Source organism: Eumetopias jubatus, unplaced genomic scaffold (assembly GCF_037043125.1).
Source record: "Eumetopias jubatus isolate StellerSeaLion01/CBP00866 unplaced genomic scaffold, mEumJub1_p1.0 scaffold_11, whole genome shotgun sequence".
Taxonomy (NCBI): domain Eukaryota; kingdom Metazoa; phylum Chordata; class Mammalia; order Carnivora; family Otariidae; genus Eumetopias; species Eumetopias jubatus.
In genome coordinates this window covers 83,185,333-83,205,643 of record NW_028274817.1, presented here as the reverse complement: position 1 = coordinate 83,205,643, position 20,311 = coordinate 83,185,333, and the positions used below count along the sequence as shown (strand labels likewise).

At 36.0% G+C, this 20,311-nt stretch overlaps 1 pseudogene; it reads right to left on the bottom strand.

The window, feature by feature from the left end:
- Positions 1 to 2,448: 2,448 nt before the first annotated feature.
- LOC114200693 (dynactin subunit 6 pseudogene) lies at positions 2,449 to 3,082 on the bottom strand (annotated as a pseudogene).
- Between the last annotated feature and the right edge of the window lie 17,229 nt (positions 3,083 to 20,311).

Below are 20,311 nucleotides of genomic sequence, written 5' to 3'. Positions count from 1 at the left end.
TTCTAGTGTGTAGAGCTATACAATGAACAAAGGGACTCATAAAATTTTAAATGGTGGGGAAATCAAAGCTTGATTAACAAATGGAGAATCATCCAGCATGTGTGCGTACAGAAGGAAGAATGAATGTGGAGGTGAAAGAGAGCTTGCTGGGTTCAGGGAACTTGGAGTAGTTTGTTATGCTGGAAGTTGAGTGGAATATAGGCTGGGGTTCAAATGGGAAATTAGAAAGTAGGATCCACAAGAAGATGAGTCATGTAACTTCTCTGGGACTAAATGTTTTTGACAAGAAAAGAGGGATGTAAACATCTGAGAAAATGTGTGGCAAATGTCTAAAGCTCAAATCTAGAAACATTAATGTTCTTTTCTGTTATTGAACAATGACAAAAATTATAGCTGGTGTTTTTGAGTTTGCTATTTATTAGGCACTGTGCTAATTGCTTTACGTGTTTGTTTATTTCCCTATAATGAAGAGTAGTGGGGATTTTTATAGTTTACAATGTTGGGTAGCAGTAGAGGGCAAGTATTAGGATTAAATCCCAAATCTGTCTAATTTCAAAGTGCTTGTTCTTTTGTCTAAATATTCTCTTTTCTTTTTTCTAAAAGTGGCACTCAGGTAAGGGGCAGCAACCAAGATGAATTGAGTGGTACACTAAGTGTAAAATGGGGGCAGCTGGGTGGTGCAGTCAGTTAAGCATTTGATTCTTGGTTTGGGCTCAGGCCATGATCTCAGGGTCCTGAGATGGAGCCCCACCTCTGGCTCTGCACTCAGCACAGCGTCTGCTTAAGATTCTCGGTCCCTCACCCTTTGCCCCTCCCCCCCATACTCTCTCTCTCTAAAGTAAATAAATAAATCTTTGAAAAAAAAATTAAATGACAGTTTTGAAGATTAAATAACTAAGCATTTCCAGAGTGTTTAGTAAAAGGGAAATCAATTAAGTTTATCATTTATATTTCATTCTTAATTTTTAAACTTTTATAGTTTTCTTCATTGAATTAAAATTTTTATCCTTCAGAATTTTTATTTATAATAATTTCTACTCAACCGAGAGAAGTTAAACTTGTGCTTAATGAAATATATGATATATTTAGGGACAAGTAGTCTAAATTTCTAAGAAGACAGTGTTTATAGGTTATAAGACCTCTGATGATGTCATGTGCCATTCCCATTAATAAAGAGAGTCCTTCCTGAACCCAGCTTCCCCAATATGGAGACCCTTGAGAGATGTGGACAGTGTACTAGTTAGAAATCCAGGTATAAATGGATGTGTGTGTATGTGCTGGTGGTTTTAGAATATGAACATGAATTCTTGGATGCTCCTCCATTTAAAAGGTGGAGCTTAATCCCCTCCCCCTTGAGTGTGAGATGGACTTAGTGACTTGCTTCTAAGAAATAAAATGAAGTGGAACTGATCTTGTGCAACTTTAGAGACAAGGTCCTTCCTTTCTTGGATCTGAAGGAAGCTGAGGGAAGCCAGCTGCCATGTCATGAGGATACCCAACAGCCCAGTGGAGAGGCTCACGTGGTATGGAACCGAGGCCTCCTGCCAGTGGACTATCCAGCCCCGGTCAAGTCGTCAGATAACTGCAGGTCTGACTGACTTCTTGAGAGGAACTTCATGAGACACACTGAGTGAGAACCACCAGCTACACCATTCCTAGATTTGACCTTCCAAAACTGTGTAAGATAAATGTTCACTGTATTAAGTTGCTACATTTTGGATGCAATTTTCTATGCAGCATAGATAATTACTATAGTGTGTGTTCATTGATGAATAAGAGAGCAGTGTAAAGTAACTTTTCTAAACTTGATACTATTCAACTGGTGAAAATCTATCATCTTGACCCAAGAGCTATCACCACATTGCAGTAAGATGCTATGATAAAATGGTTTCTTTCTTCTTCCTGCCAGTTGCTACTTTTTATGTCACAAGCATGTCAGGGTTTGTCTTACCACTTAGCATAACTCCCTAGAATGTCTGTGATGAAGTTTGAGTTCAGTCTCAGTAAGATAGAGATTGTTAATAAGAGAAGGCTGGTAGCCTCTCTATGGAGAAGCCCCACAGAGTGAAGTTTGCACAATACAGTCTAGGTTTGATTTGTTCTTTGTCCTAAAGGGTCAGAAACTATTTTATCAGAATATCTAGAATTCATAGACTAAATTGACAGACTTGGGGGCTGAGCTATACAAAGTAAATTCATACAAGACTAATGTATAAATCAGAAAGCTTCTCTAAATTTACTGTGTGCAGAATGGAATTCTGGTGCTCTCATCCAGAGTTCCTTTTATCCCTGAATTTTAGTGTAGAGGCCATATTAGCAAATCAAAAGATGGTTCAGTTAAGCTTGCAATTAGTGCCCAAAGTGGTGAATCTCAAGGTATGTTCTTCCCAAACCACTGCAAGTCTTGATAAACTGATACTTCCTCACCACATGTTGATTTGATTAGTTTTACTCTTGGGGGTATCTTATTACCAAGTCCTTAGGAGGTATCTCACTGTTGTCTTCACACATTACTGGAGTTGAGCTCCCTTTCATAGTCTTCTTTAGGTGGTGGTAGTTTGGCAAGATTTTTATCAGGAAATCTATTTGTAGTATCTGGGGCTGTGATTGCTCAGTCTGCATACCACAAAGGCAGTCTGCACCATCGATCACTCTATTCTCAGGGATGACCTCAAAACATATTCAGGTTGCAACAAGCTGCAATGATGCAACCACTTGTCAATATTAGATTTCTGTCCACATATGCTTTTGATACAATAACATTATTATCTCCCATTTTCATGGCTTGGGAATAATAGCCAATTTCAAACACATTATTGGTGCCAACGATCATAGGTTTCAGTTATGGATCTTTAGCATTAGGGGTGATATCAGGTTGAGCATTTATGATAAGCACCTGTTCTTCTATTAGGTTACCTTCACCAGTCACTATTGGCTTGGCTTCTGTAATAATTTGTGCTTTAGAGTGGATCGCTGTCCTAGATCTTACAGTTACATCACCCCAGATTTCACTTTCTACATACACAGCTGCTTCAGGAGCAATCTTTACACTCTTTTGAGCCTTCTCCACCATGGTTTGGCCCCTGTCACTCATGGAATTAATTTTTAAAAATATTTACCATAGCATGTAATGCATGTTTTATATTTTCAGTACTGATATAAAATTTCCTTTAAATTGAGTTTGAGTAAAAGATGATACAATATAAATGAAAACATTAAGAAATACTAATCTGAATTTTGAGCATATTTTGTAAATCTTAAAGTTCTATCACATGCATGACTGAGGTGCTGTTAAAAACACTGTGCTAAGTTAGGCTTTATAATGAGAATTTTGCTAGATAGCTGGTGGGGCTGCTAAAATTTTTTTGTTAATGAGATTATCCCAGAAATCCTCACAGTACCCAAAAAGTTTGCTTGAAAGCTAATTTCAAAAGTCATAGAAATTATACCTACAAAAATAGCATCCACTATATCAAGTCCCTATTACAAGTGTGCATTTTTCCTATCTGTGTTGTCTATAAAATATTAATTTATTATGATAGCAGATAGTTCTGTCCACCATATTTACATAAGTGTTCTTTGCCCTGGATATTCAAAGACCAATGAAACATTGTCATAATCATGGATTTCATAACCTTATGTTGGAAGCAGACAAATAAAAACAAACAAACTGTCGACTCTGAAATATAAATGGGTACAGACTATAGTGGGAATGCTAAGGAGGGGCACAGGGGAAGTGGGCCAGAGAAATGGACAGAGCAGGGGTAGCTCAAAATGTAGAATAGGAAGAGAGCTGTCCGTTCCTTGCTAAGGCTGAAGTATTCATTTGTACATGACCATTACTTTCATCTTTGAATTCACATTCTTGGTTTTGTCAGTATAAACTTGATAAAATCTATCTTTGCAGTTTAAAATAATGTAATTATTAGACACATATTTGTTCAACTCGTTCTACAGCAAAACAAGTAAAAACTACTTAAGGAGATATGTTAAAAGCTAATCATTTTGTTTACATATACCACATCTTCTTTATGCATTTATCTATTTTTTAAATTCCATTAGCCAACATATAGAACATCATTAGTTTTTGATATACTGTTCAATGATTCATTAGTTACTTGATAGACACTTGGGCTGATTCCATAATTTGGCTATTGTAAATAATCCTGCAATAAACATGGGGGTGCATGTATCCTTTGGAATTAACGTTTTTGTATTTTTTTTGGTAAATACCCAATAGTGCAATTACTGAATTGTAGGGTAGTTCTGTTTTTTAACTTTTTGAGGAACTTCCATACTGTTTTGCACAGTGGCTGTACCAGTTTGCATTCCCACCAACAGTGCATGAGGGTTCCTTTTTCTCCACATCCTCACCAACACTTGTTTCTTGTATTTTTGATTTTAGCCATTGTGACAGGTGTGTGGTGATATCACTTTGTGTGTGTGTGTTTTTTAAATTCCAGTATAATTAACATACAGTGTTATATTAGTTTCAGGTGTAAAATATTGTGATTCAACAATTCCATACATCACCCAGTGCTCATCATGACAAGTGCCCTCCTTACTTCTCATCACCTATTTCACCCATCTCCCAACCCATCTCCCCTCTGATAACTATCAGTTTGTTCTCTATAAGAGTCTATTTCTTGATTTGTCTCTCCCTCTCGCCTTTTTTCTTTTGCTCCTTTGTTTCTTAAATTCCACATATGAGTGAAATCACATGGTATTTGTCTTTCTCTGGCTGATTTATCCCATTAACTATAATACTGTCCAGTTCCATTCATGTCATTGCAAATGACAAGATTTCGTTCTTATTTATGACTGACTAATATTCCATTGTACATATATATGTATATACACCACTTCTTCTTTATCAATTCACCTATCCATGGACACTTGCTCTGCTTCCATAAAGTGGCTTTTGTAAATAATGCTACAATAAATATAGGGATGCATCTATTCATCTGAGTTAGTGTTTTTGCATTTTGGGGGTAAATAGTAGTGCAATTACTAGATTGTAGGGTAGTTTTATTTTTTGCATTTTTGATGAACCTCCATACTGTTTTACACAGTGGCGGCACTTTTTTACACAGTTTGCATTCCCACCAAACAGTGTAAGTGTTCCTTTTTCTCCACATCCTCACCAACAGTTGTTTCTTGTGTTTTTCATTTTAGCGATTCTGACAGGTGTGAGGTAGTATGTCAGTGTAGTTTTGATTTGCATTTCCCTGGTGATGAATGATACTGAGCATCTTTTCATGTGTCTGTTTGCCATCTGGATGTCTTCCTTGGAGAAGTGTCTGTTCATATCTTTGGCCAATATTTAAGTTAGATTAGTTGTTTTTTTGGGTGTTGATTTGTATAAGTTCCTTATATATTTTGGAAACAGACCCTTTACCATATGTATCATTTGCAAATATCTTTTCCCATTCAGTAGGTTATCTTTTAGTTTTATTGTTTCACTCTGCAGAAGCTTTTTGTTTTGATGTAGTCCTAATAGTTTATTTTTGCTTTTATTTCCCTTGCGAGGAGACATATCTAGAAAAATATTGCCACTACTGATGTCAGAGTCATTATTGTCCGTGTTCTCTTCTAGGATTGTTATGTTTCACATCTCACATTTAGGGCTTTAATCCATTCTGAGTTTATTTTTGTGTGTGGTGTAAGAAAGTGATTCAGTTTCATTCTTTCACATGGAGCTGTCCAGTTCTCCCAGCACCATTTGTTGAAGAGATTTTTTCCTATTGCATATTCTTGTCTCCTTTGTTGAAGATTAATTGACCATAAAGTTGTGGGTTTATTTATGGGCTTTCTATTCTGTTCCATTGATCTGTGTATCTATTATTATGCCAGTACCATATGGTTTTGATTACTACCACTTTCTAATATAACTTGAAGTCTGCAATTATGGTATCTGCGGTTTTGTTTTTCGTTTTCAAGATTGCTTTGGCTATTCAGGGTCTTTTATAGTTCCATACAAATTTTAGGATTGTTTGTTCTAGTTCTGTGAAAAATGCTTTTGGTATTTTGATATGGATTGCATTAAATCTGTAGATAGCTTTGGGTAGTATGGACATTTTAACAATATTTATACCTCAAATCCATGAACATGGAATGTCTTTCCGTTTCTTTGTGTAATCTTGAATTTCTTTCATCAATGTTTTATAGTTTTCAGAGTACAGGTCTTTCACCTCTTTGGTTAAGTTTATCCTTAGATATTTTATTATTTTAGTGCAATTGTAAATGAGATTGTTTTTTTAATTTCTCTTTCTGCTGCTTCATTATTACTGTATAGAAATGCAACAGATTTTTGTACATTGATCTTGTATCCTGCAACTTTATTGAATTTGTTTATCAGTTCTAGTAGTCTTTTGGGTTTTCTAGATAGAGTATCATATCATCTGTAAATAGTGAAAATTTTACTACTTCCTAACAAATTTAAGTGCCTTTTATTTCTTTTTGTTGTCTAATTGCAGTAGCTAAAACTTCCAGTACTATTTGAATAAAAGTGGTAAGAGTGGGCATCCTTATCTTGTTCCTGACCTTAGGGGAAATGGTCTCAGTTTTTCCCCCTTTAAGGATGATATTAGCTGTGGGTTTTTCATATATGGCTTTTATTATTTTGAGGTATGTTCCCTCTAAACCTACTTTATTTGAGGGTTTTTATCATGAATGGATGCTGTACTTTGTCAAATGCTTTTTCTGCATCCATTGAAATGATCATATGGTTATCTTTTCTCTTATTGATGTGATGTATCATTTTGATTGACTTGCAAATATTGAGCCACCCTTGCATCCCAAGAATAAATCCCACATGATTATGGTGAATGATTTTTTAAATGTATTGTTGGATTCAGGTTGCTAGTTTTTTATTGAGAAACTTTGCATCTATGTTAATCAGGCTATTAGCCTATAGTTCTCTTTTTTAATGGAGTCTTTATCTGGTTTTGGTATCAGGGTAATGCTGGCCTCATAGAATAAATTTGGAAATTTTCCTTCCTTTTCTATTTTTTGGAATAGTTTAAGAAGAATAGGTGTTAACTTTTCTTTAAATGTTTGGTAGCATTTGCCTGGAAAGCCATCTGGTCCTGGTCTTTGATTGTTGGGAATTTTTTGATTACTGATACAATTTCTTTGCTGGTTATCAGTCTGTTCAAGTGTTTTATTTCTTCCTGTTTCAGTTTCAGTAATTTATATGTTTCTAGAAATTTATCCATTTCTTCTGGGTTATCCAATGTGTTAACATATAGTTTTTCCATAATATTCTCTTAGATTCTATTTCTGTGGTGTTGGTTGTTATTTCTCCTCTCTCATTTGTGATTTTATTTATTTGGGTCCTTTCTCTTTTCTTTTTGATAAGTCTGGCTAGAAATTTATCAATTTTATTAATTTTTTTTCAAAGAACCAGCTCCAGGTTTCATTGATCTGTTCTATTGCTTTTTTAGTTTCTATATCATTTATTTCTACTCTAGTTTTTTTATTTCCTTCCTTCTGTTTGTTTTGGGTTTTGTTTGTTGTTCTTTTTCTAGCTCCTTTAGGTGTAAAGTAAGGTTGTTTACTTGAAATCTTAATTGCTTCTTGAGGTAGGCCTGTATTGCTATAAACTTTCCTCTTAGAACTGCTTTTGCTGCATCTTAAAAATTTTGAACTGTTATGTTTTCATTTTTACTTGTTTCCATGTAATTTTTTATTTCTTCTTTGTTTTCTTCTTTGACCCATTCATCATTTAGTTGCATCTCATTTTTTTTCATTTTCTCATTGATTTTATTTTATTTATTTTTTTATTATGTTATGTTAATCACCATACATTACATCATTAGTTTTTGACATAGTTGCATCTCATTTAACCTCCATGTATTTGTCGTCTTTCCAGATTTTTTCTTGTGGTTGATTTCTAGTTTCAAAGCATTGTGGTAAAAAACAATGCATGATATGACTTCAATCTTCTACTTTGTTTAGATTTGTTTTGTGGGCTAATATGTGATCTATTCTGGAGGATGTTCCATGTGTACTTGAAAAAAAATGTGTATTCTGTTTTAGGATGGAATGTTCTGAATATTTCTGTTAAATCTATATGGTCCAGTGTGTCACCCAAAGCTACTGTTTCCTAGCTGATTTTCTGTTTGGATGATCTATCCTTCAATGTATGTGTGGTGTTAAAGTCCCCTATTATTATTACTGTATTATAATCAATTGTTTCCTTTATGTTTATTATGAATGGTTTTATGTATTTGGGTGCTCCCATGTTGGGTGTATAAATATTTACAATTGTTATATCTTCTTGTTGGATTGTCCACATTATTATTATACAGTGCCCTTAGCTCCTTGTTACAATCTTTGTTTTAAGTCTATTTTGTCTAGCATAAGTATTGCTACTCCTGTTTTCTTTTGACATCCATTTGCATGATAGATGTTTCTCCATCCTCTCACTTTCAATCTGCAGATGTCTTTAGGTCTAAAATGAATTTCCTGTAGGCAACATAGAGATTAGTCTTGGTTTTTTTTTTTTTTTTAATCCATTCTGTTACCCTTTGTCTTTTGATTGGAACATCTACTCCATTTACATTCAAATTACTTACAGATAGATATGTATTTATTTCCATTCTGTTACTTGCTTGGCTGCTGTTTTTGTAGTTTTTTTTTTTAAGATTTTATTTATTCATTTGAGACACAGAGATAGAGAGAGAGAGAGAGCATGAGCAGGGAGAGAGGCAGAGGGAGACGGAGAAGCAGGCTCCCCACTGAGCAGGGAGCCCGATGCAGGGCTCGATCCCAGGACCCTGGGATCATGACCTGAGCTGAAGGCAGACACTTAACCATCTGAGCCACCCAGGCATCCCTGTTTTTTTTTTTTTTTCTGATCCTTTCTTCTCTTGCTTTCATGTTTGTTTTTTTTTTTTACTTTCTTTAGTGATATACCTGGATTCCTTTCTCTTTATTCTTTACATATCTATTCCTGGTTTTTGATTTGTAGTTACTGTTGGGTTTGTGTATAACATCTTCTGCATATAGCAGTATATATTAAGTTGATGGTCACTTAAGTTTGAATCCATTCTTTACTCCTCTCCTCCCCACATTTTAGGTATATGGTGTCATATTTTCATTGTTTTATTTTATGAATACCTTGACTGATTTTTACAGAAATAGTTACTGCTTTTGTGTTTTTTACTTTTCATACTCTCACTTATGGTCTTTCCTTTCTACTCAGAATCTTTTTTTTAAGATTTTATTTATTTATTTGCAGAGAGAGACACAGTGAGAGAGGGAACACAAGCAGGGGGAGTGGGAGAGGGAGAAGCAGGCTTCCCACAGAGCAGGGAGCCCAATGCAGGGCTCGATCCCAAAGGTAGACGCTTAACGACTAAGCCACCCAGGAGCCCCAGAATCCTCTTTTTAAAAGAATTTATTTATTTATTAGAGAGAGAGAGAAAGTACATGAGTGTGTGAGGGGAGGAGCAGAGGGAGAAAGAGAATCAGACTCCTTGCTGAGCAGAGAGCCCAATGTGGGACTCGATCCGAGGACCCCGGGATCATGATCTGAGCTGAAGGCAGACGCTTAACCAACTGAGCCACCCAGGCACCTCATCCACTCAAAGAGTCCTCTTTAATAATTCTTGTAGAGCTGGTTTAGTGGTCATGATCTCCTTTAGTTTTTGTTTGAGAAACTCTTTATCTCTCCTTCTATTGTGAATGATAACCTTGCTGGATAGAGAATTTTTGGCTGCAGATTTGTCCCTTTTGGCACTTTGAATATATATCCACTCCTTTCTGGCCTGCAAAGTTTGTGGTGAAAGATCTGATAGCTTTATTGGCCTTCCTTTGTGTGTAACTGTCTTCTTTTCTCTGGCTGCTTTAAAATTTTTTCTTTAGTACTACTTTTTGCCATTTTGATTACTATGTGTCTTGGTGTAGACCTTTTTGTGTTGATTTTTTGGGGAATCTCTCTGCCTCCTGAATCTGGATATCTGTTTCCTTCCATGGATTAGGGAAGTTTTCAGTCATTATTTCTTCAAATAAATTTGCTTCCCCGTTTTCTCTCTCTTCTCCTTCTGGGATCCCTATAATGTGAATGTTATTACGCTTGATTGACCACTGAGTCCCCTAGGACTATTCTTCATTTGCATATTTTTTCCTTTTATTTGCTCAGCTTGATTACTTTTAATTACTCTCTCTTCCAGGTCATTAATTAATTCATTTGCTTCATCTAGCATCCCCTCTATTCTATCAAGTGTTTTTGTGTTCTTCATCTCTGCTTGCCTCTTTTTAATCTCTTTGTTAAGTTCTCACTGATATCTTCTACTCTTTTCTCAAGTCCAGTGAGTATTTTTATGATCATTACTTTAAATTCTATATCAGGCATATTACTTATAGCTGTCTTGGTTGGGTCTCTTGCTGTGATTTTGTCCTGTTCTTTCATTTGGGAAATATTCCTCTGTCTCCTTATTTTATCTAACTCTTCTGTTTCTGTATTTTAGAAAAGTCAGCTACGTCTCTTGCTCTTGAAGGTAATGGCTTTATGAAGAAGAGGTCCTGTAATGCCCAGCAGTTCAGAATCCCCTCCTCCCCAGGACCTGGCACTTCAGGGAGTGTCTTCTGTGTGTTGTATGTGCCCTTCTGTAGAGTTCTGGCTGCTTTTTCCTTCAGTCCGGTTGTCTACAGTGGCTCTCTTTGCCTGCTGTGAGCTGTGTTTGGTTCCTGGTGAGGGTGGCATGTGTTTTAACAAGGTATGCACCAGTCTGTTTGCTGAGTGAGACCTGCTACCACCACCACCAGAACTGAATTCCCATAAAACGTATGGGTCAGGAGATGAGGTGTTAGTTGGGTTTGTGCAGTTCTTCTCGGGGAGGGGTCCATAGTGCTGGAACTGAGACAAGTGTGGCTGGGAAGGGTGCATCCACAGAAGCACAAGGGGCAGGTTTTGGTGTAAGTTAGGTAGTGAGTGTGGACACCATGCAGGTTCCCACAGGTGGCTTTGTGTTTATGCTGGGTGTGTTGGGGAGGAAAATGGCATGTGCCAGCTACTTTGTTCCTGGAGGTATCTCCCCATGATCCCTGCCTCTCTGGACCACACTCTGAGATGAGTAAATCATTCTCCCTCTTGTCTGCCCCCGTCGTTTTTCAAATTGCTGCTTCCAGTCTGTATCTCTGTGGACTGTTTGTCCTACTGTCTTTTCAAGGGTGGGGACTCAGCTTCCTGTTGTCCTCCGGGCTCTCCTAGAGCAGATCCTGCAGATTTTTAAAATTCCAGGCTTTAAGTTCCGCTGGTTGTAAGAACTCATGAAATTCAGCCCCTCTCACTTTCAAAGCTAAATATTATGGGGATTTGTCTGCCCCATGCAGGATTCCCAATGTGATAGTGTGTTTCTTGCCCTTCTCTGCACCACTGGCTTCCTCCCCACCATGGACAGCCAAGGTCCATTTTTCTCCCAAACCATGTCTTCACCCTTCCCACCTTCTCTGATGTGACCTCTTCTGTACTTTTAGTTGTGGAGTTTGTTCTGTCAGTCTTCAGATCATTTTCTGGTTTATTTATGCTGATGTGAGTGTTACCTAGTTGTATCTGTGGGATGAGGCGAGCTTAGGATCTTCCTACTCCACCATCTTCCTAGCCTCTCTCCTGTATGGATATTATTTTCAACTCATTTGGGCAAATGCCAAGGTGTTTGATTGATGGATCATATTCTATGGTTATGTGTAGTTTTGTGAGAAATTGCCAACTGTCTTCCAAATTGGCTGTACTATTTTGCATTTCCACTAGAAATGAATGAGAATTCATTCCTTTTGTTCCTCATCCTTGCCAGCATTTGGCAGTGTTTTGGATTTTAGACATTCTAATAGGTTTGTAGTGGTTTCCTATTACTATTTTAATTTACAATTCACTAAATAATTATGATGTTGAGCATCTTTTCACATGCTTACTTCTCATCTGTTTATCTCATTTTGTGAGATTATTTGTTCATATCTTTTGCCCATATTTAATTATGTTGTTTGTTTTGTTATTGTTGAGTTTTTCCTTTGTATATTTTAGATGCCAGTCCTTAATTAGATACGTATTTTACAGATCTGGTTTGTCTTTTAATTCTCTTAAAAATGTGTTTTGCAAATAGAACTATGCTACAATCCAGCAATTATACTACTAAGTATTTACCCAAAGAATACAAAAATGCTAATTCAAAAGGATATATGCACCCCAATGTTTATAGTAGCATTATCTACAATGGCCAAATTATGGAAACAGCCCAAGTGTCCATTGACTAATTGACTAATGAATGGATAAAGAAGATGTGATATATATATATATCACACACACATATATATATAACATTCACATCAGCACACACACACACACACACACACAATGGACTATTACTCAGCCATCAAAAAGAATGAAATCTTGCCATTTTTAATGGCATGGATGGAGCTAGAGAGTATTATGCTAAGCAAAATAAGTCAGTCAGAGAAAGACAAATACCATATGATTTCACTTATGTATGGCATTTAAGAAACAAAACAAGCCATCATAGGGAAAAAAGAGAGAGAGGCAAACCAAGAAACAGACTCCTAACTACAGAGAACAAAATTATTATTACCAGAGTCAGGGGTTAGATGGGGGAGTGGATTAAATAGGTGATAGGGTTTAAGGAGTGCACTTGTGATGAGCACTGGGTGATGTATGTAAGTATTGAATCACTAAATTGTACACCTGAAACTAATATTACACTGTATGATAACTAACTGGAATTTAAATAAAAACTTTAAAAAAAGGAAAAAGAGTGTGTTTTGCAGAGCACAAGTGTTTAATTTTAATTGAGTTTAAGAATCAGTTCTTTCTTTCATGGGTTGCACATTTGGTATTGTATCTAAATTATGATTGCCAAACCCAAGGTCACCTAGATTTTTTCATATGTTATCTTCTAGGAGTTTTATAGTTTGTGTTTTACATTTAGATCTATGGTCCAGTTTAGGTTAATGTAAAGTCTGTGTCTACATTTATTTACTTTGCATGTAGATGTCCTGTTGTTCCAACACCATTTGTTGAGAAGTCTATACTTTCTTCATTAAATTGCCTTTGTTCCTTAATCAAAGATTATTTTTGTATATTTGTATGGATGTGTTTCTGGACTCTCTTCTGTTCCATTTATCTATTTGTTTATTATTTTGCCAGTGCTATGCTACCTTGATTACTGTAGGTTTATGGTAAGCCTTGAAGTTAGATAGTGTCAGTCCTCCAGCTTCTTTCTTCTTCTAATTTGTGTTGAGAACTCTTGTCTTTTGTCTTTGCACATAAATATAAAATCATTTTTTCAATGTCTACAAAACAACTTGCTGTTACTTTGGGATTACACTGAATCTATAAATCAAATTGGGAAGAACAGATGTCTTGACAATACTGAGTTTTCCTATATGTGTATATGGACTATTTCTCCATTTATTTATTTCTTTGATTTTTCATCAGAGTTTGGTAGTTTTCCACATGTAGATCCTGTACATATCTTGCTAGATTTATACATTTCACTTACAGATTTAATACGATCTCAATTGAACTCAACATAACCATGTTAATATGCCCCTATTAGAATTACATTGAAAGAATATATAGTTTAAGAATAGTAAAATCATTTCTAAGAGTACAGCATTCCAATGTTTGGATTTGCAATTATTATTAAATATTTCACTAATGTTGCTTAAGTATTATTTCCTAATTGTTTGAACTTTAACTCCCATCTTTTACCTTCACCGACAAGGAGAGAGACAAGAACAATCATCAAACTAGTTTTTGTAACAGAAATTTTATCTATGGTCAGGGGGGTTAATGTTTAACATTGCCTAGGATCAAAAAAAGGGGTGGGTCATCCAACATTGATAGAGAACAAGTCTATGCACCAGGCCCCAGGTTAAGCATTTCATCTTTTAATTCTCATAACATCTTGCTTTTAATGTCAGTTATATGAAAGGAAACCAAAAATTAGAGTGGAGTTGGGATTTGAGTTCATTTTCTGGTTCCCTAGCCTATGCTCTCACACTATTACCATGACTTATCTAAAGAATTATTTCATTGACTGCTGGTTTTTTGTTATGGCATTTTTGGTGGCATACAGAATTTACAGCTTAGATAAGATCCTCACCTGCTTGAAAACGCTATGTTCCCCAAACTGTTTGCTGTGTTGTTTGTTTTTTATTCTTCATTATATAGTGAATAATCTAGAACTTTATCCTAGTATAGATCTGCATTCTAATCGCATTTCTACCAGTTAATAGCGGTGTAACCTTGGACCAACTGTTTAAATAGTTGGAAACTCAATTCCCTTGGCATGCATAAAACTTCATAAAGTAACTCAGAAAAGAGGATATTTTGTTTTGTCATGACTCCATGCAACCATTTTGATAAAATCTACACTTTCACAAAGGATTCAGTAACATTTTGGGTAATGATAATATTGTTGTATTTCCTCTATTGTGCAACGTTAGGTGTATTTATCACCCAGCCTAGTGTAGAATGTGAAGAAACAAATCTGGCCCACATCTAGCCACATTCAAATCAAAGCCTCAAATAAAAATAAGCAAATGAAAAATTGTAATATAGGAAAACATGAATTCTCTGTAGGCATGCTAGTAGTTTCCATAGATCTGTTGGGTATAAACTGTGAAAAGAACTTCTAAATGGAATCACATCACCTTGCAGAGGAAGAGAACAAGAATGTATTTGATCAACTAGAGTACACTGACACCAAGTATATGTTAGGTACTGTGCTAGGTATGGAGGACACAGAGATGAATCATATAGAAATCCTGTCTTCAAGATGTTCAGAGGAGAGTGGGGAGAAATATAAACAAATCATAACCTTTCTTGATTATTCTGTGCCATGCAAATTTACACATAAATATATATATATAGGAAAACATATATATATATGTTTTCATCCTTTGAAATAAAATTTACCTTTTAAGATGAAATATAACTCTAAGGTTAAAAACTGAGAATACAAAATAATGTTATAAAATACTTTTAAATGAAATTAAGTTTCAGTATAAGTAATAGTAAGCCAATGATGTGTATTATACTATTATATATATAATTTTATTATATATTATATTTCACTATATATAATATATATTATGTATAATATATATAACTTTTTTCTCAATGGGGTTTTGTGTAGGTATCCATGTTACTGAGAGGGTAAATAGCTAGTGAGTGCTGGAGATGGGACTTTACACTTAAGTATGCTTGACACTAAGCTGATCATTTTTCTGCTTATTATGGCAACACTTTACTTCATTTGTAGTGGCATGTGTAATTCCCAGTGAGACAGTTATCCTCAAAAGGATTCACATTTTGAAAATCCAGACACACAGCAAGCCTTAGCATCCCCATAAAGGTCCAAGTCACTCTCAGTCAAAACTCAGATAAGTAATGTGCTAAAACCAACAGGTCATTTGTACATATCCTGACTTTTGTGTGTGTTAAGAAGGAGCAGAGAACTTGGGAAGTGAGAGCCACAATATTGGGCCCTTTTGTGGAACAGATGTTTTACCCAGTATAAAGGGTTATGAAGCTGAAGTTACCTGTGTTTCTGCCATTTCAGTGGGGTCCAGTGCTAAAGAGATCAGTTCCTCAGAAACAGTTGTCATCTGGGAAAGGGAAGATGAAATGGCTCAGAGCCTTGAACCACTCACAGCTAGACAGAGCTTTCACCTCCAGGTTTCCCCTGTGAGGAAGTACCAGAAAAAGGTTTTTTAGAGACTTTAACAGATTTTAAGTAGAGCCAAAAGAGCTATGGGACATGTTTTGGTAGGCAGAAATGAAAACATATTGCAGGTTGGAGTCAAGAGACCCAGAATTGAAGACTGACTCTACTACTAGCTAGCTGGGTGGTATTAAGTATAGAACAGTCCCTGACACATAGTATTCACTCAGTCAATATTCACTGAATGAATGTGTTTCCCCACCTGGACTGTGAGACCCTTGAAAGGAAGGACCCTATTTCATTGTTTGTTTGGTTTTTTTTGTAAATTCAGCATCCAGTTCACTGTCTAAATCCTGTTAAGCACCACTAAATTTTGAATTAATTATTGTGTAACATTGATAAGAAAATCATTTGCCCAATGTGGACATAGTACCAAAGATATTATTGATGTAGGCACCACATATTTTGCTTTTGTGTATAGATGCCAAGCAAACCCTTTTAATAAGATGTGAGTTTTTGAAAGCAAAAATATCTGACTCATTATTTTTGGCATTCCACGCAGTAACTAGTATTTATAGTACATGTAAGAATTTACTGCAGCTTTTCCTTGATCTCAATCATTCTAGTGTCACTCTTTTGGTTTTTGCTTTATCTGTGCACAATCTGAAACTTAACATGTTTTTATTTTTTGAAAGAAAAATTATCTTTTAAAATGAATCATAGCTCTAAGATTAAAAACTAAGAACACAATATAATGTTATGAAATATTTTTAAATGAAATTAAGATTCGGTACAAGTAATAGTAAGCTGGTGATATGCATTATGCTAACTACTTTATATATCTTCTCTCTTTCAGTCATCATAATAGCTCTTCTAAAAAATATTCTTCCATTTACCACAGATGAGATTAAGACCCAGGGAAGTTAGGAAATAGTCCAGGGTCACACGAAGACAAAAAAGACACATAGGAGAGAACAAAAATTCTGACTCAAGTTTTTTGGTTGCTAAAGCCCAGTTGGAGTGGACTGTAGGCAGTTCCAAATTATTCCTAAGTGCTTCCTCCTGATTCCTTTCCCTCTTTTCTCACTGATCCAGCCCTCTGGTTTTCAGGCCATCTCTTCTTCATACTTTCAACAGTTTCTCATCCCACAGGCCACTCCCCAGATCCTCTGGCTCACTGCCTGTACATCTAACACTGAGGCCTGCTAGAACAGAGGAAAATGGATATTTTTAAGTCTTTCTGAGAACATAAAGCAATTGTTATTTACACCTTCCTGAGAACTATTAAGGAGTGACCATCCAAGGAGGGCTCTTTGTGATCTAGTTTCTGGGTGTGAGAATGCAGATAAAGGGCGGAGGGAGAGAAGGAAATTGTCCTCCTTGTACAAAGGACTGGGGGAGGAGATGGAGCCTGGAAGATCTAGAAGCTTCTGTGGAGGGAGGCAGGGACAGTAAGATATTGGCTGCAGGAACTGTAGGAGATAAAGGAGGGTACAAAGCTCAGCTAATGATAGGCACCCACTAAATGTCCTTGGGTCTTAACTAGAAAGATGTGGTAAATTATGGTGAAATGTGTAAGGAGGAAATTGCTTTCCAAGTTGAAGCTGTGAGCAGGAAGTTTGCCAGTGAGTTCACAAAAATCTTCCTTGTGTTTTCAGAAGCTGAGTAGCTAGATCAAAGAGACGAGGCAGCAGTGATTTAAGGCCAGACAGGATTCAAGGAATAATGGGTCTGGGGCTGGTAATCAAAGCCAAGGGATAGAATATGCAGTAAGAAGAAGAGGGAAAGGAACTATATCATTTATTGGCACCCTCCCTCCACCATGTCAGGTATTTTAGGTATACCATGAAATTTTCAGATCCAATCTGCAAAGCAATGTCCCCCCCACCCACATGACAGATGAGGAAATAGGTTCAGAATGGCTATGAAGGAATTAGCAGCCCACCAAAGTGGTATAAAGATGATTTTAAATTGAAAACATCTGAACAGATAGCAGCCATATAAAGAAACGTTACTTAAATTTAAGCAGAACCTACCAAAATTACAACTGCCATTGACCTGTCCCTCCCAGGAAGTTTCCTGATTAAAAGAACACTGACCCTTAGTACCAGAAAGTGTGAATTCAACTTTCATAACCCCCTCTCCAAATACACAACACACACACACGGAAATTTTGAGCCTAGAAGGAGATAGATTACCATTATCATTAGCATCAAAAAACCCGATAGAGCCTTCCATAATTTTCCCATTAAAGTCCTAACCTCTCTCCCTTTTAAGTTGGTATATATACCTTTCTTTCTGGCTATTCATTGAGTTACTCATTATTGGGTGCTCCCACTTATGCATATATTTTCTCTTGTTAATCTATTTATTGTCAGTTAATTTACAGGCCTTGACCATTTGAACCTAAATTAGAGGAAAAAATTTTCCTCCCAACAGCGAAATGTCTTGCTTAGGTTCACACAGATTGCAAATAGCAGGGCACAGGAATTTACCCCTGATCATTTGTGCCTCAAAGAAAAATGTTTTGAATTTTAGAGTAGACATGTGTATTTGATGAAGGCCTTTCTACCTCCTTGGCAGACAGAAATATGGTTCCCTGGAACAGACCCTAGAGCACCCACAGAACTGATCCGGGACATATCCAAGTTCCTTAGATAGTCTAGGCTGCAGATCCCAAACCCAATGAAGCTGAAGCAATCTATATGAGTGGGTGGGCCACAGAAAGAGCCTGTGTCCCTGCAAATATTCTTCAGTCAAACTCAGAGCAGAGTGACGTTTAAGGCCAGTAAATGGTCACTTTCCATAATTATCTTTGTACTAGAATATTCTGGAGGAGTCAGAGATCCTAGGAAAAGGCTGACTAGAGATAGGAACATGTGTCAGAGCCAGGACAGTCTTTGGATTTAATGAGATTATGGTATGTAATTGAGGACAAGTCACTTTACATCACTGAGTCTCAGGGCTATAAAATGTGGAAGCTCTTATCTACTGCCAGGATCTTGTGGAGAACAGATATATTAGCCAAGAGTTTGCCACAGCTAATTAAGCTTATAATATTAGCAGCTCTAGTTTCTGTTACCTTTTTAAAAATTCTAATACACTTTGTAGATAACTCTATGTGTGTTTGCATATATAAAACATATTTAACACACATCCAAGTGTGCTTACATGTGCACAAATAATGTTCTTTGTCTTGGTAACACACTATTTTTTGAAATCCACAGAGTGCAAAGTCAGAAGGTTTTATCAGGGAAACATATTCCTTGGGTACCACTATAGGATTTGAGAGAAATACAACATCATCATTGCCTACCACCAACAATTTAATCAAAGATTCTTCTATACTACTTTAAACTTATAACAATACTCACTATTATGCTTGAGTAAGTCCCCCTTTAAGGCTAAACCTTATGTGTGATCTATAAAATATATGAATATGGGAAGCCACACACATTGTTTTATTTCTAAAATTTTTGCTTTTGCTGTACTTTCTTACTCTTAGTTATTAAAAAGACAAATCAATATTTTAGAGGCATAAAAAAAGAACATAAAATTATTTGTAGAAAAGAAGAAAAAGCCACTTTGGAAAATAATGTGGAGACTCCACAAAAAATTAAAAATAAAACTATCATATGATCCAGTAATCCTACTTATGATTATTTATCCAAAAGTATTAAAACCGGATCTCAAAGACATATTAGCACTCTTCTGTTCATTGCAGCACTTTTCACAATGGCCAAGTATGAAAACAACATACATGTCCATCCACAGATAAATGAATAAAGAAAATATGATATAGGTAGATCTCAAAAGAAAATTCTGCAATATGTGACAACATGGAGAAAACTTGAGGACTTTATGCTAAGTGAAATAAGCCAGTCATAGAAAGACAAATACTGCAAGATTCCACTTACATGAAATATCTAAAGTAGTCAAATTCATAGAATCAAAGACTGGAATGATGGTTGCTGGGGCTAAGGGGAAGGAAAACAGGGGAGTTATTAACAGGCATAAAGTTTCAGTTAAGTAAGATGAATAAACTAAAGATTTGATGTGCAACATTCTACTTATAATCAACAATAAGGCATTGTACCCTTAAAATTTTGTTCAGAGGGTAGATCTCATTAAGTGTTCTTATGATAAAATCAAATTTTAAAAATACTTTATAGTTTTCAGAGTAGGTTTATTCCTAAGTATCTTATGGTTTTTGCTGCAATTGTAAATGGGATTGATTACTTCATCTCTCTTTCTGCTTCATTATTGGCATATAGAAACGCAACAGATTTCTGTACATTGATTTTATATCCTGTGACTTTACTGAATTCATGTATTAGTTACAGCAGTTTTTGGTGGAGTCTTTCAGGTTTTCTATACAGAGTATCATGTCATCTGCAAATAGTGAAAGTTATTTCTTTGCTGATTTGGATGCCTTTTATTTTGTTGTTGTTGTTGTTGTTGTTGTTGTTGTTGTCTGATTGCTGAGGCTGCAACTTCCAATACTATATTAAGTAATAGTGGTGAGAGTGGTCATTTCTGTCTTGTTCCTGACCATAAAGGAAAAGCTTTCATTTCCCACCCCCCACTGAGGTTGGTATTAGCTGTGGGTTTTTCATATATGG